A 17309-nucleotide genomic window follows, 5' to 3' on the forward strand; every position below is an offset into this window, starting at 1 on the left:
TATGAACAAGGGGGATAGCTCATTGGTAGAGCATTCGACTGCAGATCGAGAGGTCCTTGGTTAAAACCCGAGTTCCCCCTGTAACAGCACGGATCATTCCGTTTATTTTATTTAAATCGACATTACGGCCTTGAACAAGGGGGGATAGCTCAGTGGTAGAGCATTCGACTACAGATCGAAAGGTCCTTGGTTCAAACCCGAGTTCCCCATGAAACAGAACGGATCATTCCGTTTATTTTATTTAAATCGACAATACGGCCTTGAACAAGGGGGGATAGCTCAGTGGTAGAGCATTCGACTGCAGATCGAGAGGTCCTTGGTTCAAACCCGAGTTCCCCCTGTAACAGCACGGATTATTCCGTTTATTTTAGTTAAATCGACATTACGGCTAGGAACAAGGAGGGATAGCTCGCATTCGACTGCAGATCGAGAGGTTCTTGGTTTAAACCCGAGTTCCACCTGTAACAGCACGGATCATTCCGTTTATTTTATTTAAATCGACATTACGGCTATGAATAAGGGGGATAGCTCAGTGGTAGAGCATTCGACTACAAATCGAGAGGTCCTTGGTTCAAACCCGAGTTCCCCCTGTAACAGCACGGATCATTCCAATTATTTTAGTTAAATCGACATTACGGCTAGGAACAAGGAGGGATAGCTCGCATTCGACTCCAGATCGAGAGATCTTTGGTTCAAACCCGAGTTCCCCCTGTAACAGCACGGATCATTCCGTTTATTTTAGTTAAATCGAAATTACGGTTATGAACAAGGAGGGATAGCTCGCATTCGACTGCAGATCGAAAGGTCCTTGGTTCAAACCCGAGTTCTCCCTGTAACAGCACGGATCATTCCGTTTATTTTAGTTAAATCGACATTACGGCCTGGAACAAGGGGGAATAGCTCAGAGGTAGAGCATTCGACTGCAGATCGAGAGGTCCTTGGTTCAAACCCGAGTTCCCCCTGTAGCAGCACGGATCATTCCGTTTATTTTATTTAAATCGACATTACGGCTATGAATAAGGGGGATAGCTCAGTGGTAGAGCATTCGACTACAAATCGAGAGGTCCTTGGTTCAAACCCGAGTTCCCCCTGTAACAGCACGGATCATTCCAATTATTTTAGTTAAATCGACATTACGGCTAGGAACAAGGAGGGATAGCTCGCATTCGACTCCAGATCGAGAGATCTTTGGTTCAAACCCGAGTTCCCCCTGTAACAGCACGGATCATTCCGTTTATTTTAGTTAAATCGAAATTACGGTTATGAACAAGGAGGGATAGCTCGCATTCGACTGCAGATCGAAAGGTCCTTGGTTCAAACCCGAGTTCCCCCTGTAACAGCACGGATCATTCCGTTTATTTTATTTAAATCGACATTACGGCTATGAACAAGGGGGATAGCTCAGTGGTAGAGCATTCAACTACAAATCGAGAGGTCCTTGGTTCAAACCCGAGTTCCCCCTGTAACAGCACGGATCATTCCAATTATTTTAGTTAAATCGACATTACGGCTAGGAACAAGGAGGGATAGCTCGCATTCGACTCCAGATCGAGAGATCTTTGGTTCAAACCCGAGTTCCCCCTGTAACAGCACGGATCATTCCGTTTATTTTAGTTAAATCGAAATTACGGTTATGAACAAGGAGGGATAGCTCGCATTCGACTGCAGATCGAAAGGTCCTTGGTTCAAACCCGAGTTCCCCCTGTAACAGCACGGATCATTCCGTTTATTTTATTTAAATCGACATTACGGCTATGAACAAGGGGGATAGCTCAGTGGTAGAGCATTCAACTACAAATCGAGAGGTCCTTGGTTCAAACCCGAGTTCCCCCTGTAACAGCACGGATCATTCCAATTATTTTAGTTAAATCGACATTACGGCTAGGAACAAGGAGGGATAGCTCGCATTCGACTCCAGATCGAGAGATCTTTGGTTCAAACCCGAGTTCCCCCTGTAACAGCACGGATCATTCCGTTTATTTTAGTTAAATCGAAATTACGGTTATGAACAAGGAGGGATAGCTCGCATTCGACTGCAGATCGAAAGGTCCTTGGTTCAAACCCGAGTTCTCCCTGTAACAGCACGGATCATTCCGTTTATTTTAGTTAAATCGACATTACGGCCTGGAACAAGGGGGAATAGCTCAGAGGTAGAGCATTCGACTGCAGATCGAGAGGTCCTTGGTTCAAACCCGAGTTCCCCCTGTAACAGCACGGATCATTCCGTTTATTTTATTTAAATCGACATTACGGCTATGAACAAGGGGGATAGCTCAGTGGTAGAGCATTCGACTACAAATCGAGAGGTCCTTGGTTCAAACCCGAGTTCCCCCTGTAACAGCACGGATCATTCCAATTATTTTAGTTAAATCGACATTACGGCTATGAACAAGGGGGTTAGCTCAGTGGTAGAGCATTCGACTGCAGATCGAGAGGTCCTTGGTTCAAACCCGAGTTCCCCCTGTAGCAGCACGGATCATTCCAATTATTTTAGTTAAATCGACATTACGGCCTTGAACAAGGGGGAATAGCTCAGTGGTAGAGCATTCGACTGCAGATCGAGAGGTCCTTGGTTCAAACCCGAGTTCCCCCTGTAGCAGCACGGATCATTCCGTTTATTTTATTTAAATCGACATTACGGCTATGAATAAGGGGGATAGCTCAGTGGTAGAGCATTCGACTACAAATCGAGAGGTCCTTGGTTCAAACCCGAGTTCCCCCTGTAACAGCACGGATCATTCCAATTATTTTAGTTAAATCGACATTACGGCTAGGAACAAGGAGGGATAGCTCGCATTCGACTCCAGATCGAGAGATCTTTGGTTCAAACCCGAGTTCCCCCTGTAACAGCACGGATCATTCCGTTTATTTTATTTAAATCGACATTACGGCTATGAACAAGGGGGATAGCTCAGTGGTAGAGCATTCGACTGCAGATCGAGAGGTCCTTGGTTCAAACCCGAGTTCCCCCTGTAACAGCACGGATCATTCCAATTATTTTAGTTAAATCGACATTACGGCCTTGAACAAGGGAAAATAGCTCAGTGGTAGAGCATTCGACTGCAGATCGAGAGGTCCTTGGTTCAAACCCGAGTTCCCCCTGTAACAGCACGGATCATTCCGTTTATTTTAGTTAAATCGACATTACGGCTATGAACAAGGGGGATAGCTCAGTGGTAGAGCATTCGACTACAAATCGAGAGGTCCATGGTTCAAACCCGAGTTCCCCCTGTAACAGCACGGATCATTCCAATTATTTTAGTTAAATCGACATTACGGCCTTGAACAAGGGGGAATAGCTCAGTGGTAGAGCATTCGACTGCAGATCGAGAGGTCCTTGGTTCAAACCCGAGTTCCCCCTGTAGCAGCACGGATCATTCCGTTTATTTTATTTAAATCGACATTACGGCTATGAATAAGGGGGATAGCTCAGTGGTAGAGCATTCGACTACAAATCGAGAGGTCCTTGGTTCAAACCCGAGTTCCCCCTGTAACAGCACGGATCATTCCAATTATTTTAGTTAAATCGACATTATGGCTAGGAACAAGGGGGATAGCTCAGTGGTAGAGCATTCGACTGCAGATCGAGAGGTCCTTGGTTCAAACCCGAGTTCCCCCTGTAACAGCACGGATCATTCCGTTTATTTTAGTTAAATCGACATTACGGCCTGGAACAAGGGGGAATAGCTCAGAGGTAGAGCATTCGACTGCAGATCGAGAGGTCCTTGGTTCAAACCCGAGTTCCCCCTGTAGCAGCACGGATCATTCCGTTTATTTTATTTAAATCGACATTACGGCTATGAATAAGGGGGATAGCTCAGTGGTAGAGCATTCGACTACAAATCGAGAGGTCCTTGGTTCAAACCCGAGTTCCCCCTGTAACAGCACGGATCATTCCAATTATTTTAGTTAAATCGACATTACGGCCTTGAACAAGGGAAAATAGCTCAGTGGTAGAGCATTCGACTGCAGATCGAGAGGTCCTTGGTTCAAACCCGAGTTCCCCCTGTAACAGCACGGATCATTCCGTTTATTTTAGTTAAATCGACATTACGGCTATGAACAAGGGGGATAGCTCAGTGGTAGAGCATTCGACTACAAATCGAGAGGTCCATGGTTCAAACCCGAGTTCCCCCTGTAACAGCACGGATCATTCCAATTATTTTAGTTAAATCGACATTACGGCTATGAACAAGGGGGAAGAGCTCAGTGGTAGAGCATTCGACTACAAATCGAGAGGTCCATGGTTCAAACCCGAGTTCCCCCTGTAACAGCACGGATCATTCCAATTATTTTAGTTAAATCGACATTACGGCCTTGAACAAGGGAAAATAGCTCAGTGGTAGAGCATTCGACTGCAGATCGAGAGGTCCTTGGTTCAAACCCGAGTTCCCCCTGTAACAGCACGGATCATTCCGTTTATTTTAGTTAAATCGACATTACGGCTATGAACAAGGGGGATAGCTCAGTGGTAGAGCATTCGACTACAAATCGAGAGGTCCATGGTTCAAACCCGAGTTCCCCCTGTAACAGCACGGATCATTCCAATTATTTTAGTTAAATCGACATTACGGCCTTGAACAAGGGGGAATAGCTCAGTGGTAGAGCATTCGACTGCAGATCGAGAGGTCCTTGGTTCAAACCCGAGTTCCCCCTGTAGCAGCACGGATCATTCCGTTTATTTTATTTAAATCGACATTACGGCTATGAATAAGGGGGATAGCTCAGTGGTAGAGCATTCGACTACAAATCGAGAGGTCCTTGGTTCAAACCCGAGTTCCCCCTGTAACAGCACGGATCATTCCAATTATTTTAGTTAAATCGACATTATGGCTAGGAACAAGGGGGATAGCTCAGTGGTAGAGCATTCGACTGCAGATCGAGAGGTCCTTGGTTCAAACCCGAGTTCCCCCTGTAACAGCACGGATCATTCCGTTTATTTTAGTTAAATCGACATTACGGCCTGGAACAAGGGGGAATAGCTCAGAGGTAGAGCATTCGACTGCAGATCGAGAGGTCCTTGGTTCAAACCCGAGTTCCCCCTGTAGCAGCACGGATCATTCCGTTTATTTTATTTAAATCGACATTACGGCTATGAATAAGGGGGATAGCTCAGTGGTAGAGCATTCGACTACAAATCGAGAGGTCCTTGGTTCAAACCCGAGTTCCCCCTGTAACAGCACGGATCATTCCAATTATTTTAGTTAAATCGACATTACGGCCTTGAACAAGGGAAAATAGCTCAGTGGTAGAGCATTCGACTGCAGATCGAGAGGTCCTTGGTTCAAACCCGAGTTCCCCCTGTAACAGCACGGATCATTCCGTTTATTTTAGTTAAATCGACATTACGGCTATGAACAAGGGGGATAGCTCAGTGGTAGAGCATTCGACTACAAATCGAGAGGTCCATGGTTCAAACCCGAGTTCCCCCTGTAACAGCACGGATCATTCCAATTATTTTAGTTAAATCGACATTACGGCCTTGAACAAGGGGGAATAGCTCAGTGGTAGAGCATTCGACTGCAGATCGAGTGGTCCTTGGTTCAAACCCGAGTTCCCCCTGTAGCAGCACGGATCATTCCGTTTATTTTATTTAAATCGACATTACGGCTATGAATAAGGGGGATAGCTCAGTGGTAGAGCATTCGACTACAAATCGAGAGGTCCTTGGTTCAAACCCGAGTTCCCCCTGTAACAGCACGGATCATTCCAATTATTTTAGTTAAATCGACATTATGGCTAGGAACAAGGGGGATAGCTCAGTGGTAGAGCATTCGACTGCAGATCGAGAGGTCCTTGGTTCAAACCCGAGTTCCCCCTGTAACAGCACGGATCATTCCGTTTATTTTAGTTAAATCGACATTACGGCCTGGAACAAGGGGGAATAGCTCAGAGGTAGAGCATTCGACTGCAGATCGAGAGGTCCTTGGTTCAAACCCGAGTTCCCCCTGTAGCAGCACGGATCATTCCGTTTATTTTATTTAAATCGACATTACGGCTATGAATAAGGGGGATAGCTCAGTGGTAGAGCATTCGACTACAAATCGAGAGGTCCTTGGTTCAAACCCGAGTTCCCCCTGTAACAGCACGGATCATTCCAATTATTTTAGTTAAATCGACATTACGGCCTTGAACAAGGGAAAATAGCTCAGTGGTAGAGCATTCGACTGCAGATCGAGAGGTCCTTGGTTCAAACCCGAGTTCCCCCTGTAACAGCACGGATCATTCCGTTTATTTTAGTTAAATCGACATTACGGCTATGAACAAGGGGGATAGCTCAGTGGTAGAGCATTCGACTACAAATCGAGAGGTCCATGGTTCAAACCCGAGTTCCCCCTGTAACAGCACGGATCATTCCAATTATTTTAGTTAAATCGACATTACGGCCTTGAACAAGGGGGAATAGCTCAGTGGTAGAGCATTCGACTGCAGATCGAGAGGTCCTTGGTTCAAACCCGAGTTCCCCCTGTAGCAGCACGGATCATTCCGTTTATTTTATTTAAATCGACATTACGGCTATGAATAAGGGGGATAGCTCAGTGGTACAGCATTCGACTACAAATCGAGAGGTCCTTGGTTCAAACCCGAGTTCCCCCTGTAACAGCACGGATCATTCCAATTATTTTAGTTAAATCGACATTATGGCTAAGAACAAGGGGGATAGCTCAGTGGTAGAGCATTCGACTGCAGATCGAGAGGTCCTTGGTTCAAACCCGAGTTCCCCCTGTAACAGCACGGATCATTCCGTTTATTTTAGTTAAATCGACATTACGGCCTGGAACAAGGGGGAATAGCTCAGAGGTAGAGCATTCGACTGCAGATCGAGAGGTCCTTGGTTCAAACCCGAGTTCCCCCTGTAGCAGCACGGATCATTCCGTTTATTTTATTTAAATCGACATTACGGCTATGAATAAGGGGGATAGCTCAGTGGTAGAGCATTCGACTACAAATCGAGAGGTCCTTGGTTCAAACCCGAGTTCCCCCTGTAACAGCACGGATCATTCCAATTATTTTAGTTAAATCGACATTACGGCTAGGAACAAGGAGGGATAGCTCGCATTCGACTCCAGATCGAGAGATCTTTGGTTCAAACCCGAGTTCCCCCTGTAACAGCACGGATCATTCCGTTTATTTTATTTAAATCGACATTACGGCTATGAACAAGGGGGATAGCTCAGTGGTAGAGCATTCGACTGCAGATCGAGAGGTCCTTGGTTCAAACCCGAGTTCCCCCTGTAACAGCACGGATCATTCCGTTTATTTTAGTTAAATCGACATTACGGCTATGAACAAGGGGGATAGCTCAGTGGTAGAGCATTCGACTACAAATCGAGAGGTCCATGGTTCAAACCCGAGTTCCCCCTGTAACAGCACGGATCATTCCAATTATTTTAGTTAAATCGACATTACGGCCTTGAACAAGGGAAAATAGCTCAGTGGTAGGGCATTCGACTGCAGATCGAGAGGTCCTTGGTTCAAACCCGAGTTCCCCCTGTAACAGCACGGATCATTCCGTTTATTTTAGTTAAATCGACATTACGGCGTTGAACAAGGGGGAATAGCTCAGAGGTAGAGCATTCGACTGCAGATCGAGAGGTCCTTGGTTCAAACCCGAGTTCCCCCTGTAACAGCACGGATCATTCCGTTTATTTTAGTTAAATCGACATTACGGCTATGAACAAGGGGGATAGCTCAGTGGTAGAGCATTCGACTACAAATCGAGAGGTCCATGGTTCAAACCCGAGTTCCCCCTGTAACAGCACGGATCATTCCAATTATTTTAGTTAAATCGACATTACGGCCTTGAACAAGGGGGAATAGCTCAGTGGTAGAGCATTCGACTGCAGATCGAGAGGTCCTTGGTTCAAACCCGAGTTCCCCCTGTAGCAGCACGGATCATTCCGTTTATTTTATTTAAATCGACATTACGGCTATGAATAAGGGGGATAGCTCAGTGGTAGAGCATTCGACTACAAATCGAGAGGTCCTTGGTTCAAACCCGAGTTCCCCCTGTAACAGCACGGATCATTCCAATTATTTTAGTTAAATCGACATTATGGCTAAGAACAAGGGGGATAGTTCAGTGGTAGAGCATTCGACTGCAGATCGAGAGGTCCTTGGTTCAAACCCGAGTTCCCCCTGTAACAGCACGGATCATTCCGTTTATTTTAGTTAAATCGACATTACGGCCTGGAACAAGGGGGAATAGCTCAGAGGTAGAGCATTCGACTGCAGATCGAGAGGTCCTTGGTTCAAACCCGAGTTCCCCCTGTAGCAGCACGGATCATTCCGTTTATTTTATTTAAATCGACATTACGGCTATGAATAAGGGGGATAGCTCAGTGGTAGAGCATTCGACTACAAATCGAGAGGTCCTTGGTTCAAACCCGAGTTCCCCCTGTAACAGCACGGATCATTCCAATTATTTTAGTTAAATCGACATTACGGCTAGGAACAAGGAGGGATAGCTCGCATTCGACTCCAGATCGAGAGATCTTTGGTTCAAACCCGAGTTCCCCCTGTAACAGCACGGATCATTCCGTTTATTTTATTTAAATCGACATTACGGCTATGAACAAGGGGGATAGCTCAGTGGTAGAGCATTCGACTGCAGATCGAGAGGTCCTTGGTTCAAACCCGAGTTCCCCCTGTAACAGCACGGATCATTCCGTTTATTTTAGTTAAATCGACATTACGGCTATGAACAAGGGGGATAGCTCAGTGGTAGAGCATTCGACTACAAATCGAGAGGTCCATGGTTCAAACCCGAGTTCCCCCTGTAACAGCACGGATCATTCCAATTATTTTAGTTAAATCGACATTACGGCCTTGAACAAGGGAAAATAGCTCAGTGGTAGAGCATTCGACTGCAGATCGAGAGGTCCTTGGTTCAAACCCGAGTTCCCCCTGTAACAGCACGGATCATTCCGTTTATTTTAGTTAAATCGACATTACGGCGTTGAACAAGGGGGAATAGCTCAGAGGTAGAGCATTCGACTGCAGATCGAGAGGTCCTTGGTTCAAACCCGAGTTCCCCCTGTAACAGCACGGATTATTCCGTTTATTTTATTTAAATCGACATTACGGCTATGAACAAGGGGGATAGCTCATTGGTAGAGCATTCGACTGCAGATCGAGAGGTCCTTGGTTCAAACCCGAGTTCCCCCTGTAACAGCACGGATTATTCCGTTTATTTTAGTTAAATCGACATTACGGCTAGGAACAAGGAGGGATAGCTCGCATTCGACTGCAGATCGAGAGGTTCTTGGTTTAAACCCGAGTTCCCCCTGTAACAGCACGGATCATTCCGTTTATTTTAGTTAAATCGACATTTTGGCTATGAACAAGGGGGATAGCTCAGTGGTAGAGCATTCGACTACAGATCGAGAGGTCCTTGGTTCAAACCCGAGTTCCCCATGAAACAGCACGGATCATTCCGTTTATTTTATTTAAATCGACATTACGGCTATGAACAAGGGGGATAGCTCATTGGTAGAGCATTCGACTGCAGATCGAGAGGTCCTTGGTTCAAACCCGAGTTCCCCCTTTAACAGCACGGATCATTCCGTTTATTTTATTTAAATCGACATTTTGGCTATGAACAAGGGGGATAGCTCAGTGGTAGAGCATTCGACTACAGATCGAGAGGTCCTTGGCTCAAACCCGAGTTCCCCCTGTAACAGCACGGATCATTCCGTTTATTTTATTTAAATCGACATTGCGGCCATGAACAAGGGGGATAGCTCAGTGGTAGAGCATTCGACTGCAGATCGAGAGGTCCTAGGTTCAAACCCGAGTTCCCCCTGTAACAGCACGGATCATTCCAATTATTTTAGTTAAATCGACATTACGGCTAGGAACAAGGAGGGATAGCTCGCATTCGACTGCAGATCGAAAGGTCCTTGGTTCAAACCCGAGTTCCCCCTGTAACAGCACGGATCATTCCGTTTATTTTAGTTAAATCGACATTACGGCTATGAACAAGGGGGATAGCTCAGTGGTAGAGCATTCGACTACAGATCGAGAGGTCCTTGGTTCAAACCCGAGTTCCCCCTGTAACAGCACGGATCATTCCGTTTATTTCAGTTAAATCGAAATTACGGTTATGAACAAGGAGGGATAGCTCGCATTCGACTGCAGATCGAAAGGTCCTTGGTTCAAACCCGAGTTCCCCCTGTAACAGCACGGATCATTCCGTTTATTTTATTTAAATCGACATTACGGCTATGAACAAGGGGGATAGCTCAGTGGTAGAGCATTCGACTGCAGATCGAGAGGTCCTTGGTTCAAACCCGAGTTCCCCCTGTAGCAGCACGGATCATTCCAATTATTTTAGTTAAATCGACATTACGGCTAGGAACAAGGAGGGATAGCTCGCATTCGACTGCAGATCGAGAGATCTTTGGTTCAAACCCGAGTTCCCCCTGTAACAGCACGGATCATTCCGTTTATTTTAGTTAAATCGACATTACGGCTAGGAACAAGGAGGGATAACTCGCATTCGGCTGCAGATCGAAAGGTCCTTGGTTCAAACCCGAGTTCCCCCTGTAACAGCACGGATCATTCCGTTTATTTTATTTAAATCGACATTACGGCTATGAACAAGGGGGATAGCTCAGTGGTAGAGCATTCGACTACAAATCGAGAGGTCCTTGGTTCAAACCCGAGTTCCCCCTGTAACAGCACGGATCATTCCAATTATTTTAGTTAAATCGACATTACGGCTATGAACAAGGGGGTTAGCTCAGTGGTAGAGCATTCGACTACAAATCGAGAGGTCCATGGTTCAAACCCGAGTTCCCGCTGTAACAGCACGGATCATTCCAATTATTTTAGTTAAATCGACATTACGGCCTTGAACAAGGGGGAATAGCTCAGTGGTAGAGCATTCGACTGCAGATCGAGAGGTCCTTGGTTCAAACCCGAGTTACCCCTGTAGCAGCACGGATCATTCCGTTTATTTTATTTAAATCGACTTTACGGCTATGAATAAGGGGGATAGCTCAGTGGTAGAGCATTCGACTACAAATCGAGAGGTCCTTGGTTCAAACCCGAGTTCCCCCTGTAACAGCACGGATCATTCCGTTTATTTTAGTTAAATCGACATTTTGGCTATGAACAAGGAGGATAGCTCAGTGGTAGAGCATTCGACTACAGATCGAGAGGTCCTTGGTTCAAACCCGAGTTCCCCATGAAACAGCACGGATCACTCCGTTTATTTTATTTAAATCGACATTACGGCTATGAACAAGGGGGATAGCTCATTGGTAGAGCATTCGACTGCAGATCGAGAGGTCCTTGGTTAAAACCCGAGTTCCCCCTGTAACAGCACGGATCATTCCGTTTATTTTATTTAAATCGACATTACGGCCTTGAACAAGGGGGGATAGCTCAGTGGTAGAGCATTCGACTACAGATCGAAAGGTCCTTGGTTCAAACCCGAGTTCCCCATGAAACAGCACGGATCATTCCGTTTATTTTATTTAAATCGACATTACGGCTATGAACAAGGGGGATAGCTCATTGGTAGAGCATTCGACTGCAGATCGAGAGGTCCTTGGTTCAAACCCGAGTTCCCCCTGTAACAGCACGGATTATTCCGTTTATTTTAGTTAAATCGACATTACGGCTAGGAACAAGGAGGGATAGCTCGCATTCGACTGCAGATCGAGAGGTTCTTGGTTTAAACCCGAGTTCCACCTGTAACAGCACGGATCATTCCGTTTATTTTAGTTAAATCGACATTTTGGCTATGAACAAGGGGGATAGCTCAGTGGTAGAGCATTCGACTACAGATCGAGAGGTCCTGGGCTCAAACCCGAGTTCCCCCTGTAACAGCACGGATCATTCCGTTTATTTTATTTAAATCGACATTGCGGCCATGAACAAGGGGGATAGCTCAGTGGTAGAGCATTCGACTGCAGATCGAGAGGTCCTAGGTTCAAACCCGAGTTCCCCCTGTAACAGCACGGATCATTCCAATTATTTTAGTTAAATCGACATTACGGCTAGGAACAAGGAGGGATAACTCGCATTCGGCTGCAGATCGAAAGGTCCTTGGTTCAAACCCGAGTTCCCCCTGTAACAGCACGGATCATTCCGTTTATTTTATTTAAATCGACATTACGGCTATGAACAAGGGGGATAGCTCAGTGGTAGAGCATTCGACTACAAATCGAGAGGTCCTTGGTTCAAACCCGAGTTCCCCATGAAACAGCACGGATCATTCCGTTTATTTTATTTAAATCGACATTACGGCTATGAACAAGGGGGATAGCTCATTGGTAGAGCATTCGACTGCAGATCGAGAGATCCTTGGTTCAAACCCGAGTTCCCCCTGTAACAGCACGGATCATTCCGTTTATTTTATTTAAATCGACATTTTGGCTATGAACAAGGGGGATAGCTCAGTGGTAGAGCATTCGACTACAGATCGAGAGGTCCTTGGCTCAAACCCGAGTTCCCCCTGTAACAGCACGGATCATTCCGTTTATTTTATTTAAATCGACATTGCGGCCATGAACAAGGGGGATAGCTCAGTGGTAGAGCATTCGACTGCAGATCGAGAGGTCCTAGGTTCAAACCCGAGTTCCCCCTGTAACAGCACGGATCATTCCAATTATTTTAGTTAAATCGACATTACGGCTAGGAACAAGGAGGGATAACTCGCATTCGGCTGCAGATCGAAAGGTCCTTGGTTCAAACCCGAGTTCCCCCTGTAACAGCACGGATCATTCCGTTTATTTTATTTAAATCGACATTACGGCTATGAACAAGGGGGATAGCTCAGTGGTAGAGCATTCGACTACAAATCGAGAGGTCCTTGGTTCAAACCCGAGTTCCCCCTGTAACAGCACGGATCATTCCAATTATTTTAGTTAAATCGACATTACGGCTATGAACAAGGGGGTTAGCTCAGTGGTAGAGCATTCGACTACAAATCGAGAGGTCCATGGTTCAAACCCGAGATCCCCCTGTAACAGCACGGATCATTCCAATTATTTTAGTTAAATCGACATTACGGCCTTGAACAAGGGGGAATAGCTCAGTGGTAGAGCATTCGACTGCAGATCGAGAGGTCCTTGGTTCAAACCCGAGTGCCCCCTGTAGCAGCACGGATCATTCCGTTTATTTTATTTAAATCGACATTACGGCTATGAACAAGGGGGATAGCTCAGTGGTAGAGCATTCGACTACAAATCGAGAGGTCCTTGGTTCAAACCCGAGTTCCCCCTGTAACGGCACGGATCATTCCAATTATTTTAGTTAAATCGACATTACGGCTAGGAACAAGGAGGGATAGCTCGCATTCGACTCCAGATCGAGAGATCTTTGGTTCAAACCCGAGTTCCCCCTGTAACAGCACGGATCATTCCGTTTATTTTAGTTAAATCGAAATTACGGTTATGAACAACGAGGGATAGCTCGCATTCGACTGCAGATCGAAAGGTCCTTGGTTCAAACCCGAGTTCCCCCTGTAACAGCACGGATCATTCCGTTTATTTTAGTTAAATCGACATTACGGCTATGAACAAGGGGGATAGCTCAGTGGTAGAGCATTCGACTGCAGATCGAGAGGTCCTTGGTTCAAACCCGAGTTCCCCCTGTAACAGCACGGATCATTCCGTTTATTTTAGTTAAATCGAAATTACGGTTATGAACAACGAGGGATAGCTCGCATTCGACTGCAGATCGAAAGGGCCTTGGTTCAAACCCGAGTTCCCCCTGTAACAGCACGGATCATTCCGTTTATTTTAGTTAAATCGACATTACGGCTATGAACAAGGGGGATAGCTCAGTGGTAGAGCATTCGACTACAGATCGAGAGGTCCTTGGTTCAAACCCGAGTTCCCCCTGTAACAGCACGGATCATTCCGTTTATTTTAGTTAAATCGAAATTACGGTTATGAACAAGGAGGGATAGCTCGCATTCGACTGCAGATCGAAAGGTCCTTGGTTCAAACCCGAGTTCCCCCTGTAACAGCACGGATCATTCCGTTTATTTTATTTAAATCGACATTACGGCTATGAACAAGGGGGATAGCTCAGTGGTAGAGCATTCAACTACAAATCGAGAGGTCCTTGGTTCAAACCCGAGTTCCCCCTGTAACAGCACGGATCATTCCAATTATTTTAGTTAAATCGACATTACGGCTAGGAACAAGGAGGGATAGCTCGCATTCGACTGCAGATCGAGAGATCTTTGGTTCAAACCCGAGTTCCCCCTGTAACAGCACGGATCATTCCGTTTATTTTAGTTAAATCGACATTACGGCTAGGAACAAGGAGGGATAGCTCGCATTCGACTGCAGATCGAGAGATCTTTGGTTCAAACCCGAGTTCCCCCTGTAACAGCACGGATCATTCCGTTTATTTTAGTTAAATCGACATTACGGCTAGGAACAAGGAGGGATAACTCGCATTCGGCTGCAGATCGAAAGGTCCTTGGTTCAAACCCGAGTTCCCCCTGTAACAGCACGGATCATTCCGTTTATTTTATTTAAATCGACATTACGGCTATGAACAAGGGGGATAGCTCAGTGGTAGAGCATTCGTCTACAAATCGAGAGGTCCTTGGTTCAAACCCGAGTTCCCCCTGTAACAGCACGGATCATTCCAATTATTTTAGTTAAATCGACATTACGGCTATGAACAAGGGGGTTAGCTCAGTGGTAGAGCATTCGACTACAAATCGAGAGGTCCATGGTTCAAACCCGAGTTCCCCCTGTAACAGCACGGATCATTCCAATTATTTTAGTTAAATCGACATTACGGCCTTGAACAAGGGGGAATAGCTCAGTGGTAGAGCATTCGACTGCAGATCGAGAGGTCCTTGGTTCAAACCCGAGTTCCCCCTGTAGCAGCACGGATCATTCCGTTTATTTTATTTAAATCGACATTACGGCTATGAATAAGGGGATAGCTCAGTGGTAGAGCATTCGACTACAAATCGAGAGGTCCTTGGTTCAAACCCGAGTTCCCCCTGTAACAGCACGGATCATTCCAATTATTTTAGTTAAATCGACATTACGGCTATGAACAAGGGGGTTAGCTCAGTGGTAGAGCATTCGACTACAAATCGAGAGGTCCATGGTTCAAACCCGAGTTCCCCCTGTAACAGCACGGATCATTCCAATTATTTTAGTTAAATCGACATTACGGCTAGGAACAAGGAGGGATAGCTCGCATTCGACTGCAGATCGAGAGATCTTTGGTTCAAATCCGAGTTCCCCCTGTAACAGCACGGATCATTCCGTTTATTTTAGTTAAATCGACATTACGGCTAGGAACAAGGAGGGATAGCTCGCATTCGACTGCAGATCGAGAGATCTTTGGTTCAAACCCGAGTTCCCCCTGTAACAGCACGGATCATTCCGTTTATTTTAGTTAAATCGACATTACGGCTAGGAACAAGGAGGGATAACTCGCATTCGGCTGCAGATCGAAAGGTCCTTGGTTCAAACCCGAGTTCCCCCTGTAACAGCACGGATCATTCCGTTTATTTTATTTAAATCGACATTACGGCTATGAACAAGGGGGATAGCTCAGTGGTAGAGCATTCGTCTACAAATCGAGAGGTCCTTGGTTCAAACCCGAGTTCCCCCTGTAACAGCACGGATCATTCCAATTATTTTAGTTAAATCGACATTACGGCTATGAACAAGGGGGTTAGCTCAGTGGTAGAGCATTCGACTACAAATCGAGAGGTCCATGGTTCAAACCCGAGTTCCCCCTGTAACAGCACGGATCATTCCAATTATTTTAGTTAAATCGACATTACGGCCTTGAACAAGGGGGAATAGCTCAGTGGTAGAGCATTCGACTGCAGATCGAGAGGTCCTTGGTTCAAACCCGAGTTCCCCCTGTAGCAGCACGGATCATTCCGTTTATTTTATTTAAATCGACATTACGGCTATGAATAAGGGGATAGCTCAGTGGTAGAGCATTCGACTACAAATCGAGAGGTCCTTGGTTCAAACCCGAGTTCCCCCTGTAACAGCACGGATCATTCCAATTATTTTAGTTAAATCGACATTACGGCTATGAACAAGGGGGTTAGCTCAGTGGTAGAGCATTCGACTACAAATCGAGAGGTCCATGGTTCAAACCCGAGTTCCCCCTGTAACAGCACGGATCATTCCAATTATTTTAGTTAAATCGACATTACGGCCTTGAACAAGGGGGAATAGCTCAGTGGTAGAGCATTCGACTGCAGATCGAGAGGTCCTTGGTTCAAACCCGAGTTCCCCCTGTAGCAGCACGGATCATTCCGTTTATTTTATTTAAATCGACATTACGGCTATGAATAAGGGGGATAGCTCAGTGGTAGAGCATTCGACTACAAATCGAGAGGTCCATGGTTCAAACCCGAGTTCCCCCTGTAACAGCACGGATCATTCCAATTATTTTAGTTAAATCGACATTACGGCCTTGAACAAGGGGGAATAGCTCAGTGGTAGAGCATTCGACTGCAGATCGAGAGGTCCTTGGTTCAAACCCGAGTTCCCCCTGTAGCAGCACGGATCATTCCGTTTATTTTATTTAAATCGACATTACGGCTATGAATAAGGGGGATAGCTCAGTGGTAGAGCATTCGACTACAAATCGAGAGGTCCTTGGTTCAAACCCGAGTTCCCCCTGTAACAGCACGGATCATTCCAATTATTTTAGTTAAATCGACATTACGGCTATGAACAAGGGGGTTAGCTCAGTGGTAGAGCATTCGACTACAAATCGAGAGGTCCATGGTTCAAACCCGAGTTCCCCCTGTAACAGCACGGATCATTCCAATTATTTTAGTTAAATCGACATTACGGCCTTGAACAAGGGGGAATAGCTCAGTGGTAGAGCATTCGACTGCAGATCGAGAGGTCCTAGGTTCAAACCCGAGTTCCCCCTGTAGCAGCACGGATCATTCCGTTTATTTTATTTAAATCGACATTACGGCTATGAATAAGGGGGATAGCTCAGTGGTAGAGCATTCGACTACAAATCGAGAGGTCCTTGGTTCAAACCCGAGTTCCCCCTGTAACAGCACGGATCATTCCAATTATTTTAGTTAAATCGACATTACGGCTAGGAACAAGGGGGATAGCTCAGTGGTAGAGCATTCGACTGCAGATCGAGAGGTCCTTGGTTCAAACCCGAGTTCCCCCTGTAACAGCACGGATCATTCCGTTTATTTTAGTTAAATCGACATTACGGCCTGGAACAAGGGGGAATAGCTCAGAGGTAGAGAATTCGACTGCAGATCGAGAGGTCCTTGGTTCAAACCCGAGTTCCCCCTGTAGCAGCACGGATCATTCCGT

The 17309-nt window shown here is 45.9% G+C and overlaps 86 non-coding genes across 86 annotated transcripts; all 86 read left to right on the plus strand.

The window, feature by feature from the left end:
- The first annotated feature begins 138 nt into the window (after nucleotides 1-138).
- On the plus strand, nucleotides 139-210 carry TRNAC-ACA (transfer RNA cysteine (anticodon ACA)). The gene has a single exon. It is a non-coding gene; the product is annotated as a tRNA-Cys (tRNA).
- Nucleotides 211-268: 58 nt separating this feature from the next.
- Nucleotides 269-340, plus strand: TRNAC-GCA (transfer RNA cysteine (anticodon GCA)). The gene has a single exon. It is a non-coding gene; the product is annotated as a tRNA-Cys (tRNA).
- Nucleotides 341-518: 178 nt separating this feature from the next.
- TRNAC-ACA (transfer RNA cysteine (anticodon ACA)) lies at nucleotides 519-590 on the plus strand. Its single transcript has one exon. It is a non-coding gene; the product is annotated as a tRNA-Cys (tRNA).
- A 300-nt stretch (nucleotides 591-890) lies between these two features.
- On the plus strand, nucleotides 891-962 carry TRNAC-GCA (transfer RNA cysteine (anticodon GCA)). Its single transcript has one exon. It is a non-coding gene; the product is annotated as a tRNA-Cys (tRNA).
- A 57-nt stretch (nucleotides 963-1019) lies between these two features.
- TRNAC-ACA (transfer RNA cysteine (anticodon ACA)) lies at nucleotides 1020-1091 on the plus strand. Its single transcript has one exon. It is a non-coding gene; the product is annotated as a tRNA-Cys (tRNA).
- Nucleotides 1092-1390: 299 nt separating this feature from the next.
- TRNAC-ACA (transfer RNA cysteine (anticodon ACA)) lies at nucleotides 1391-1462 on the plus strand. Its single transcript has one exon. It is a non-coding gene; the product is annotated as a tRNA-Cys (tRNA).
- A 299-nt stretch (nucleotides 1463-1761) lies between these two features.
- Nucleotides 1762-1833, plus strand: TRNAC-ACA (transfer RNA cysteine (anticodon ACA)). Its single transcript has one exon. It is a non-coding gene; the product is annotated as a tRNA-Cys (tRNA).
- A 300-nt stretch (nucleotides 1834-2133) lies between these two features.
- TRNAC-GCA (transfer RNA cysteine (anticodon GCA)) lies at nucleotides 2134-2205 on the plus strand. The gene has a single exon. It is a non-coding gene; the product is annotated as a tRNA-Cys (tRNA).
- A 57-nt stretch (nucleotides 2206-2262) lies between these two features.
- TRNAC-ACA (transfer RNA cysteine (anticodon ACA)) lies at nucleotides 2263-2334 on the plus strand. The gene has a single exon. It is a non-coding gene; the product is annotated as a tRNA-Cys (tRNA).
- Nucleotides 2335-2521: 187 nt separating this feature from the next.
- On the plus strand, nucleotides 2522-2593 carry TRNAC-GCA (transfer RNA cysteine (anticodon GCA)). The gene has a single exon. It is a non-coding gene; the product is annotated as a tRNA-Cys (tRNA).
- Nucleotides 2594-2650: 57 nt separating this feature from the next.
- On the plus strand, nucleotides 2651-2722 carry TRNAC-ACA (transfer RNA cysteine (anticodon ACA)). The gene has a single exon. It is a non-coding gene; the product is annotated as a tRNA-Cys (tRNA).
- A 178-nt stretch (nucleotides 2723-2900) lies between these two features.
- Nucleotides 2901-2972, plus strand: TRNAC-GCA (transfer RNA cysteine (anticodon GCA)). Its single transcript has one exon. It is a non-coding gene; the product is annotated as a tRNA-Cys (tRNA).
- A 187-nt stretch (nucleotides 2973-3159) lies between these two features.
- Nucleotides 3160-3231, plus strand: TRNAC-ACA (transfer RNA cysteine (anticodon ACA)). Its single transcript has one exon. It is a non-coding gene; the product is annotated as a tRNA-Cys (tRNA).
- A 58-nt stretch (nucleotides 3232-3289) lies between these two features.
- Nucleotides 3290-3361, plus strand: TRNAC-GCA (transfer RNA cysteine (anticodon GCA)). The gene has a single exon. It is a non-coding gene; the product is annotated as a tRNA-Cys (tRNA).
- Nucleotides 3362-3418: 57 nt separating this feature from the next.
- On the plus strand, nucleotides 3419-3490 carry TRNAC-ACA (transfer RNA cysteine (anticodon ACA)). Its single transcript has one exon. It is a non-coding gene; the product is annotated as a tRNA-Cys (tRNA).
- A 57-nt stretch (nucleotides 3491-3547) lies between these two features.
- TRNAC-GCA (transfer RNA cysteine (anticodon GCA)) lies at nucleotides 3548-3619 on the plus strand. Its single transcript has one exon. It is a non-coding gene; the product is annotated as a tRNA-Cys (tRNA).
- A 58-nt stretch (nucleotides 3620-3677) lies between these two features.
- Nucleotides 3678-3749, plus strand: TRNAC-GCA (transfer RNA cysteine (anticodon GCA)). The gene has a single exon. It is a non-coding gene; the product is annotated as a tRNA-Cys (tRNA).
- Nucleotides 3750-3806: 57 nt separating this feature from the next.
- TRNAC-ACA (transfer RNA cysteine (anticodon ACA)) lies at nucleotides 3807-3878 on the plus strand. The gene has a single exon. It is a non-coding gene; the product is annotated as a tRNA-Cys (tRNA).
- A 187-nt stretch (nucleotides 3879-4065) lies between these two features.
- Nucleotides 4066-4137, plus strand: TRNAC-ACA (transfer RNA cysteine (anticodon ACA)). Its single transcript has one exon. It is a non-coding gene; the product is annotated as a tRNA-Cys (tRNA).
- Nucleotides 4138-4195: 58 nt separating this feature from the next.
- On the plus strand, nucleotides 4196-4267 carry TRNAC-ACA (transfer RNA cysteine (anticodon ACA)). The gene has a single exon. It is a non-coding gene; the product is annotated as a tRNA-Cys (tRNA).
- A 187-nt stretch (nucleotides 4268-4454) lies between these two features.
- TRNAC-ACA (transfer RNA cysteine (anticodon ACA)) lies at nucleotides 4455-4526 on the plus strand. The gene has a single exon. It is a non-coding gene; the product is annotated as a tRNA-Cys (tRNA).
- Nucleotides 4527-4584: 58 nt separating this feature from the next.
- On the plus strand, nucleotides 4585-4656 carry TRNAC-GCA (transfer RNA cysteine (anticodon GCA)). The gene has a single exon. It is a non-coding gene; the product is annotated as a tRNA-Cys (tRNA).
- Nucleotides 4657-4713: 57 nt separating this feature from the next.
- Nucleotides 4714-4785, plus strand: TRNAC-ACA (transfer RNA cysteine (anticodon ACA)). The gene has a single exon. It is a non-coding gene; the product is annotated as a tRNA-Cys (tRNA).
- A 57-nt stretch (nucleotides 4786-4842) lies between these two features.
- On the plus strand, nucleotides 4843-4914 carry TRNAC-GCA (transfer RNA cysteine (anticodon GCA)). The gene has a single exon. It is a non-coding gene; the product is annotated as a tRNA-Cys (tRNA).
- A 58-nt stretch (nucleotides 4915-4972) lies between these two features.
- Nucleotides 4973-5044, plus strand: TRNAC-GCA (transfer RNA cysteine (anticodon GCA)). The gene has a single exon. It is a non-coding gene; the product is annotated as a tRNA-Cys (tRNA).
- Nucleotides 5045-5101: 57 nt separating this feature from the next.
- On the plus strand, nucleotides 5102-5173 carry TRNAC-ACA (transfer RNA cysteine (anticodon ACA)). The gene has a single exon. It is a non-coding gene; the product is annotated as a tRNA-Cys (tRNA).
- Nucleotides 5174-5360: 187 nt separating this feature from the next.
- TRNAC-ACA (transfer RNA cysteine (anticodon ACA)) lies at nucleotides 5361-5432 on the plus strand. Its single transcript has one exon. It is a non-coding gene; the product is annotated as a tRNA-Cys (tRNA).
- A 58-nt stretch (nucleotides 5433-5490) lies between these two features.
- Nucleotides 5491-5562, plus strand: TRNAC-GCA (transfer RNA cysteine (anticodon GCA)). Its single transcript has one exon. It is a non-coding gene; the product is annotated as a tRNA-Cys (tRNA).
- Nucleotides 5563-5619: 57 nt separating this feature from the next.
- On the plus strand, nucleotides 5620-5691 carry TRNAC-ACA (transfer RNA cysteine (anticodon ACA)). Its single transcript has one exon. It is a non-coding gene; the product is annotated as a tRNA-Cys (tRNA).
- A 57-nt stretch (nucleotides 5692-5748) lies between these two features.
- Nucleotides 5749-5820, plus strand: TRNAC-GCA (transfer RNA cysteine (anticodon GCA)). The gene has a single exon. It is a non-coding gene; the product is annotated as a tRNA-Cys (tRNA).
- Nucleotides 5821-5878: 58 nt separating this feature from the next.
- Nucleotides 5879-5950, plus strand: TRNAC-GCA (transfer RNA cysteine (anticodon GCA)). The gene has a single exon. It is a non-coding gene; the product is annotated as a tRNA-Cys (tRNA).
- A 57-nt stretch (nucleotides 5951-6007) lies between these two features.
- On the plus strand, nucleotides 6008-6079 carry TRNAC-ACA (transfer RNA cysteine (anticodon ACA)). The gene has a single exon. It is a non-coding gene; the product is annotated as a tRNA-Cys (tRNA).
- Nucleotides 6080-6266: 187 nt separating this feature from the next.
- TRNAC-ACA (transfer RNA cysteine (anticodon ACA)) lies at nucleotides 6267-6338 on the plus strand. Its single transcript has one exon. It is a non-coding gene; the product is annotated as a tRNA-Cys (tRNA).
- Nucleotides 6339-6396: 58 nt separating this feature from the next.
- Nucleotides 6397-6468, plus strand: TRNAC-GCA (transfer RNA cysteine (anticodon GCA)). Its single transcript has one exon. It is a non-coding gene; the product is annotated as a tRNA-Cys (tRNA).
- A 57-nt stretch (nucleotides 6469-6525) lies between these two features.
- On the plus strand, nucleotides 6526-6597 carry TRNAC-ACA (transfer RNA cysteine (anticodon ACA)). Its single transcript has one exon. It is a non-coding gene; the product is annotated as a tRNA-Cys (tRNA).
- A 57-nt stretch (nucleotides 6598-6654) lies between these two features.
- On the plus strand, nucleotides 6655-6726 carry TRNAC-GCA (transfer RNA cysteine (anticodon GCA)). The gene has a single exon. It is a non-coding gene; the product is annotated as a tRNA-Cys (tRNA).
- Nucleotides 6727-6784: 58 nt separating this feature from the next.
- On the plus strand, nucleotides 6785-6856 carry TRNAC-GCA (transfer RNA cysteine (anticodon GCA)). Its single transcript has one exon. It is a non-coding gene; the product is annotated as a tRNA-Cys (tRNA).
- A 57-nt stretch (nucleotides 6857-6913) lies between these two features.
- TRNAC-ACA (transfer RNA cysteine (anticodon ACA)) lies at nucleotides 6914-6985 on the plus strand. The gene has a single exon. It is a non-coding gene; the product is annotated as a tRNA-Cys (tRNA).
- A 178-nt stretch (nucleotides 6986-7163) lies between these two features.
- Nucleotides 7164-7235, plus strand: TRNAC-GCA (transfer RNA cysteine (anticodon GCA)). The gene has a single exon. It is a non-coding gene; the product is annotated as a tRNA-Cys (tRNA).
- A 57-nt stretch (nucleotides 7236-7292) lies between these two features.
- TRNAC-ACA (transfer RNA cysteine (anticodon ACA)) lies at nucleotides 7293-7364 on the plus strand. Its single transcript has one exon. It is a non-coding gene; the product is annotated as a tRNA-Cys (tRNA).
- A 188-nt stretch (nucleotides 7365-7552) lies between these two features.
- On the plus strand, nucleotides 7553-7624 carry TRNAC-GCA (transfer RNA cysteine (anticodon GCA)). Its single transcript has one exon. It is a non-coding gene; the product is annotated as a tRNA-Cys (tRNA).
- Nucleotides 7625-7681: 57 nt separating this feature from the next.
- Nucleotides 7682-7753, plus strand: TRNAC-ACA (transfer RNA cysteine (anticodon ACA)). The gene has a single exon. It is a non-coding gene; the product is annotated as a tRNA-Cys (tRNA).
- Nucleotides 7754-7811: 58 nt separating this feature from the next.
- On the plus strand, nucleotides 7812-7883 carry TRNAC-GCA (transfer RNA cysteine (anticodon GCA)). Its single transcript has one exon. It is a non-coding gene; the product is annotated as a tRNA-Cys (tRNA).
- Nucleotides 7884-7940: 57 nt separating this feature from the next.
- On the plus strand, nucleotides 7941-8012 carry TRNAC-ACA (transfer RNA cysteine (anticodon ACA)). Its single transcript has one exon. It is a non-coding gene; the product is annotated as a tRNA-Cys (tRNA).
- A 187-nt stretch (nucleotides 8013-8199) lies between these two features.
- Nucleotides 8200-8271, plus strand: TRNAC-GCA (transfer RNA cysteine (anticodon GCA)). Its single transcript has one exon. It is a non-coding gene; the product is annotated as a tRNA-Cys (tRNA).
- A 57-nt stretch (nucleotides 8272-8328) lies between these two features.
- Nucleotides 8329-8400, plus strand: TRNAC-ACA (transfer RNA cysteine (anticodon ACA)). Its single transcript has one exon. It is a non-coding gene; the product is annotated as a tRNA-Cys (tRNA).
- Nucleotides 8401-8578: 178 nt separating this feature from the next.
- TRNAC-GCA (transfer RNA cysteine (anticodon GCA)) lies at nucleotides 8579-8650 on the plus strand. Its single transcript has one exon. It is a non-coding gene; the product is annotated as a tRNA-Cys (tRNA).
- Nucleotides 8651-8707: 57 nt separating this feature from the next.
- On the plus strand, nucleotides 8708-8779 carry TRNAC-ACA (transfer RNA cysteine (anticodon ACA)). The gene has a single exon. It is a non-coding gene; the product is annotated as a tRNA-Cys (tRNA).
- Nucleotides 8780-8967: 188 nt separating this feature from the next.
- On the plus strand, nucleotides 8968-9039 carry TRNAC-GCA (transfer RNA cysteine (anticodon GCA)). Its single transcript has one exon. It is a non-coding gene; the product is annotated as a tRNA-Cys (tRNA).
- A 307-nt stretch (nucleotides 9040-9346) lies between these two features.
- Nucleotides 9347-9418, plus strand: TRNAC-ACA (transfer RNA cysteine (anticodon ACA)). Its single transcript has one exon. It is a non-coding gene; the product is annotated as a tRNA-Cys (tRNA).
- Nucleotides 9419-9604: 186 nt separating this feature from the next.
- On the plus strand, nucleotides 9605-9676 carry TRNAC-ACA (transfer RNA cysteine (anticodon ACA)). The gene has a single exon. It is a non-coding gene; the product is annotated as a tRNA-Cys (tRNA).
- Nucleotides 9677-9983: 307 nt separating this feature from the next.
- On the plus strand, nucleotides 9984-10055 carry TRNAC-ACA (transfer RNA cysteine (anticodon ACA)). Its single transcript has one exon. It is a non-coding gene; the product is annotated as a tRNA-Cys (tRNA).
- A 178-nt stretch (nucleotides 10056-10233) lies between these two features.
- Nucleotides 10234-10305, plus strand: TRNAC-GCA (transfer RNA cysteine (anticodon GCA)). Its single transcript has one exon. It is a non-coding gene; the product is annotated as a tRNA-Cys (tRNA).
- Nucleotides 10306-10604: 299 nt separating this feature from the next.
- TRNAC-ACA (transfer RNA cysteine (anticodon ACA)) lies at nucleotides 10605-10676 on the plus strand. The gene has a single exon. It is a non-coding gene; the product is annotated as a tRNA-Cys (tRNA).
- Nucleotides 10677-10863: 187 nt separating this feature from the next.
- Nucleotides 10864-10935, plus strand: TRNAC-GCA (transfer RNA cysteine (anticodon GCA)). Its single transcript has one exon. It is a non-coding gene; the product is annotated as a tRNA-Cys (tRNA).
- A 57-nt stretch (nucleotides 10936-10992) lies between these two features.
- Nucleotides 10993-11064, plus strand: TRNAC-ACA (transfer RNA cysteine (anticodon ACA)). Its single transcript has one exon. It is a non-coding gene; the product is annotated as a tRNA-Cys (tRNA).
- A 57-nt stretch (nucleotides 11065-11121) lies between these two features.
- On the plus strand, nucleotides 11122-11193 carry TRNAC-ACA (transfer RNA cysteine (anticodon ACA)). Its single transcript has one exon. It is a non-coding gene; the product is annotated as a tRNA-Cys (tRNA).
- Nucleotides 11194-11380: 187 nt separating this feature from the next.
- Nucleotides 11381-11452, plus strand: TRNAC-ACA (transfer RNA cysteine (anticodon ACA)). Its single transcript has one exon. It is a non-coding gene; the product is annotated as a tRNA-Cys (tRNA).
- Nucleotides 11453-11759: 307 nt separating this feature from the next.
- Nucleotides 11760-11831, plus strand: TRNAC-ACA (transfer RNA cysteine (anticodon ACA)). The gene has a single exon. It is a non-coding gene; the product is annotated as a tRNA-Cys (tRNA).
- A 307-nt stretch (nucleotides 11832-12138) lies between these two features.
- TRNAC-ACA (transfer RNA cysteine (anticodon ACA)) lies at nucleotides 12139-12210 on the plus strand. The gene has a single exon. It is a non-coding gene; the product is annotated as a tRNA-Cys (tRNA).
- Nucleotides 12211-12396: 186 nt separating this feature from the next.
- TRNAC-ACA (transfer RNA cysteine (anticodon ACA)) lies at nucleotides 12397-12468 on the plus strand. Its single transcript has one exon. It is a non-coding gene; the product is annotated as a tRNA-Cys (tRNA).
- A 307-nt stretch (nucleotides 12469-12775) lies between these two features.
- TRNAC-ACA (transfer RNA cysteine (anticodon ACA)) lies at nucleotides 12776-12847 on the plus strand. The gene has a single exon. It is a non-coding gene; the product is annotated as a tRNA-Cys (tRNA).
- Nucleotides 12848-12904: 57 nt separating this feature from the next.
- Nucleotides 12905-12976, plus strand: TRNAC-ACA (transfer RNA cysteine (anticodon ACA)). Its single transcript has one exon. It is a non-coding gene; the product is annotated as a tRNA-Cys (tRNA).
- Nucleotides 12977-13034: 58 nt separating this feature from the next.
- Nucleotides 13035-13106, plus strand: TRNAC-GCA (transfer RNA cysteine (anticodon GCA)). The gene has a single exon. It is a non-coding gene; the product is annotated as a tRNA-Cys (tRNA).
- A 57-nt stretch (nucleotides 13107-13163) lies between these two features.
- TRNAC-ACA (transfer RNA cysteine (anticodon ACA)) lies at nucleotides 13164-13235 on the plus strand. The gene has a single exon. It is a non-coding gene; the product is annotated as a tRNA-Cys (tRNA).
- Nucleotides 13236-13534: 299 nt separating this feature from the next.
- TRNAC-GCA (transfer RNA cysteine (anticodon GCA)) lies at nucleotides 13535-13606 on the plus strand. Its single transcript has one exon. It is a non-coding gene; the product is annotated as a tRNA-Cys (tRNA).
- A 178-nt stretch (nucleotides 13607-13784) lies between these two features.
- Nucleotides 13785-13856, plus strand: TRNAC-ACA (transfer RNA cysteine (anticodon ACA)). Its single transcript has one exon. It is a non-coding gene; the product is annotated as a tRNA-Cys (tRNA).
- A 178-nt stretch (nucleotides 13857-14034) lies between these two features.
- On the plus strand, nucleotides 14035-14106 carry TRNAC-ACA (transfer RNA cysteine (anticodon ACA)). The gene has a single exon. It is a non-coding gene; the product is annotated as a tRNA-Cys (tRNA).
- A 420-nt stretch (nucleotides 14107-14526) lies between these two features.
- TRNAC-ACA (transfer RNA cysteine (anticodon ACA)) lies at nucleotides 14527-14598 on the plus strand. Its single transcript has one exon. It is a non-coding gene; the product is annotated as a tRNA-Cys (tRNA).
- Nucleotides 14599-14655: 57 nt separating this feature from the next.
- TRNAC-ACA (transfer RNA cysteine (anticodon ACA)) lies at nucleotides 14656-14727 on the plus strand. The gene has a single exon. It is a non-coding gene; the product is annotated as a tRNA-Cys (tRNA).
- Nucleotides 14728-14785: 58 nt separating this feature from the next.
- TRNAC-GCA (transfer RNA cysteine (anticodon GCA)) lies at nucleotides 14786-14857 on the plus strand. The gene has a single exon. It is a non-coding gene; the product is annotated as a tRNA-Cys (tRNA).
- Nucleotides 14858-14913: 56 nt separating this feature from the next.
- TRNAC-ACA (transfer RNA cysteine (anticodon ACA)) lies at nucleotides 14914-14988 on the plus strand. The gene has a single exon. It is a non-coding gene; the product is annotated as a tRNA-Cys (tRNA).
- Nucleotides 14989-15042: 54 nt separating this feature from the next.
- TRNAC-ACA (transfer RNA cysteine (anticodon ACA)) lies at nucleotides 15043-15114 on the plus strand. The gene has a single exon. It is a non-coding gene; the product is annotated as a tRNA-Cys (tRNA).
- A 420-nt stretch (nucleotides 15115-15534) lies between these two features.
- TRNAC-ACA (transfer RNA cysteine (anticodon ACA)) lies at nucleotides 15535-15606 on the plus strand. The gene has a single exon. It is a non-coding gene; the product is annotated as a tRNA-Cys (tRNA).
- A 57-nt stretch (nucleotides 15607-15663) lies between these two features.
- TRNAC-ACA (transfer RNA cysteine (anticodon ACA)) lies at nucleotides 15664-15735 on the plus strand. The gene has a single exon. It is a non-coding gene; the product is annotated as a tRNA-Cys (tRNA).
- A 58-nt stretch (nucleotides 15736-15793) lies between these two features.
- On the plus strand, nucleotides 15794-15865 carry TRNAC-GCA (transfer RNA cysteine (anticodon GCA)). Its single transcript has one exon. It is a non-coding gene; the product is annotated as a tRNA-Cys (tRNA).
- A 56-nt stretch (nucleotides 15866-15921) lies between these two features.
- On the plus strand, nucleotides 15922-15996 carry TRNAC-ACA (transfer RNA cysteine (anticodon ACA)). The gene has a single exon. It is a non-coding gene; the product is annotated as a tRNA-Cys (tRNA).
- Nucleotides 15997-16050: 54 nt separating this feature from the next.
- TRNAC-ACA (transfer RNA cysteine (anticodon ACA)) lies at nucleotides 16051-16122 on the plus strand. Its single transcript has one exon. It is a non-coding gene; the product is annotated as a tRNA-Cys (tRNA).
- A 58-nt stretch (nucleotides 16123-16180) lies between these two features.
- TRNAC-GCA (transfer RNA cysteine (anticodon GCA)) lies at nucleotides 16181-16252 on the plus strand. The gene has a single exon. It is a non-coding gene; the product is annotated as a tRNA-Cys (tRNA).
- Nucleotides 16253-16309: 57 nt separating this feature from the next.
- Nucleotides 16310-16381, plus strand: TRNAC-ACA (transfer RNA cysteine (anticodon ACA)). The gene has a single exon. It is a non-coding gene; the product is annotated as a tRNA-Cys (tRNA).
- A 58-nt stretch (nucleotides 16382-16439) lies between these two features.
- On the plus strand, nucleotides 16440-16511 carry TRNAC-GCA (transfer RNA cysteine (anticodon GCA)). Its single transcript has one exon. It is a non-coding gene; the product is annotated as a tRNA-Cys (tRNA).
- A 57-nt stretch (nucleotides 16512-16568) lies between these two features.
- On the plus strand, nucleotides 16569-16640 carry TRNAC-ACA (transfer RNA cysteine (anticodon ACA)). The gene has a single exon. It is a non-coding gene; the product is annotated as a tRNA-Cys (tRNA).
- A 57-nt stretch (nucleotides 16641-16697) lies between these two features.
- TRNAC-ACA (transfer RNA cysteine (anticodon ACA)) lies at nucleotides 16698-16769 on the plus strand. The gene has a single exon. It is a non-coding gene; the product is annotated as a tRNA-Cys (tRNA).
- A 58-nt stretch (nucleotides 16770-16827) lies between these two features.
- Nucleotides 16828-16899, plus strand: TRNAC-GCA (transfer RNA cysteine (anticodon GCA)). Its single transcript has one exon. It is a non-coding gene; the product is annotated as a tRNA-Cys (tRNA).
- A 57-nt stretch (nucleotides 16900-16956) lies between these two features.
- Nucleotides 16957-17028, plus strand: TRNAC-ACA (transfer RNA cysteine (anticodon ACA)). Its single transcript has one exon. It is a non-coding gene; the product is annotated as a tRNA-Cys (tRNA).
- Nucleotides 17029-17085: 57 nt separating this feature from the next.
- Nucleotides 17086-17157, plus strand: TRNAC-GCA (transfer RNA cysteine (anticodon GCA)). Its single transcript has one exon. It is a non-coding gene; the product is annotated as a tRNA-Cys (tRNA).
- Nucleotides 17158-17309: the final 152 nt, after the last annotated feature.

This window comes from Phalangium opilio, unplaced genomic scaffold, assembly GCF_054372755.1.
Source record: "Phalangium opilio isolate 3A_F unplaced genomic scaffold, DU_Popi_V2 ptg000078l_1, whole genome shotgun sequence".
Taxonomy (NCBI): Eukaryota; Metazoa; Arthropoda; class Arachnida; order Opiliones; family Phalangiidae; genus Phalangium; species Phalangium opilio.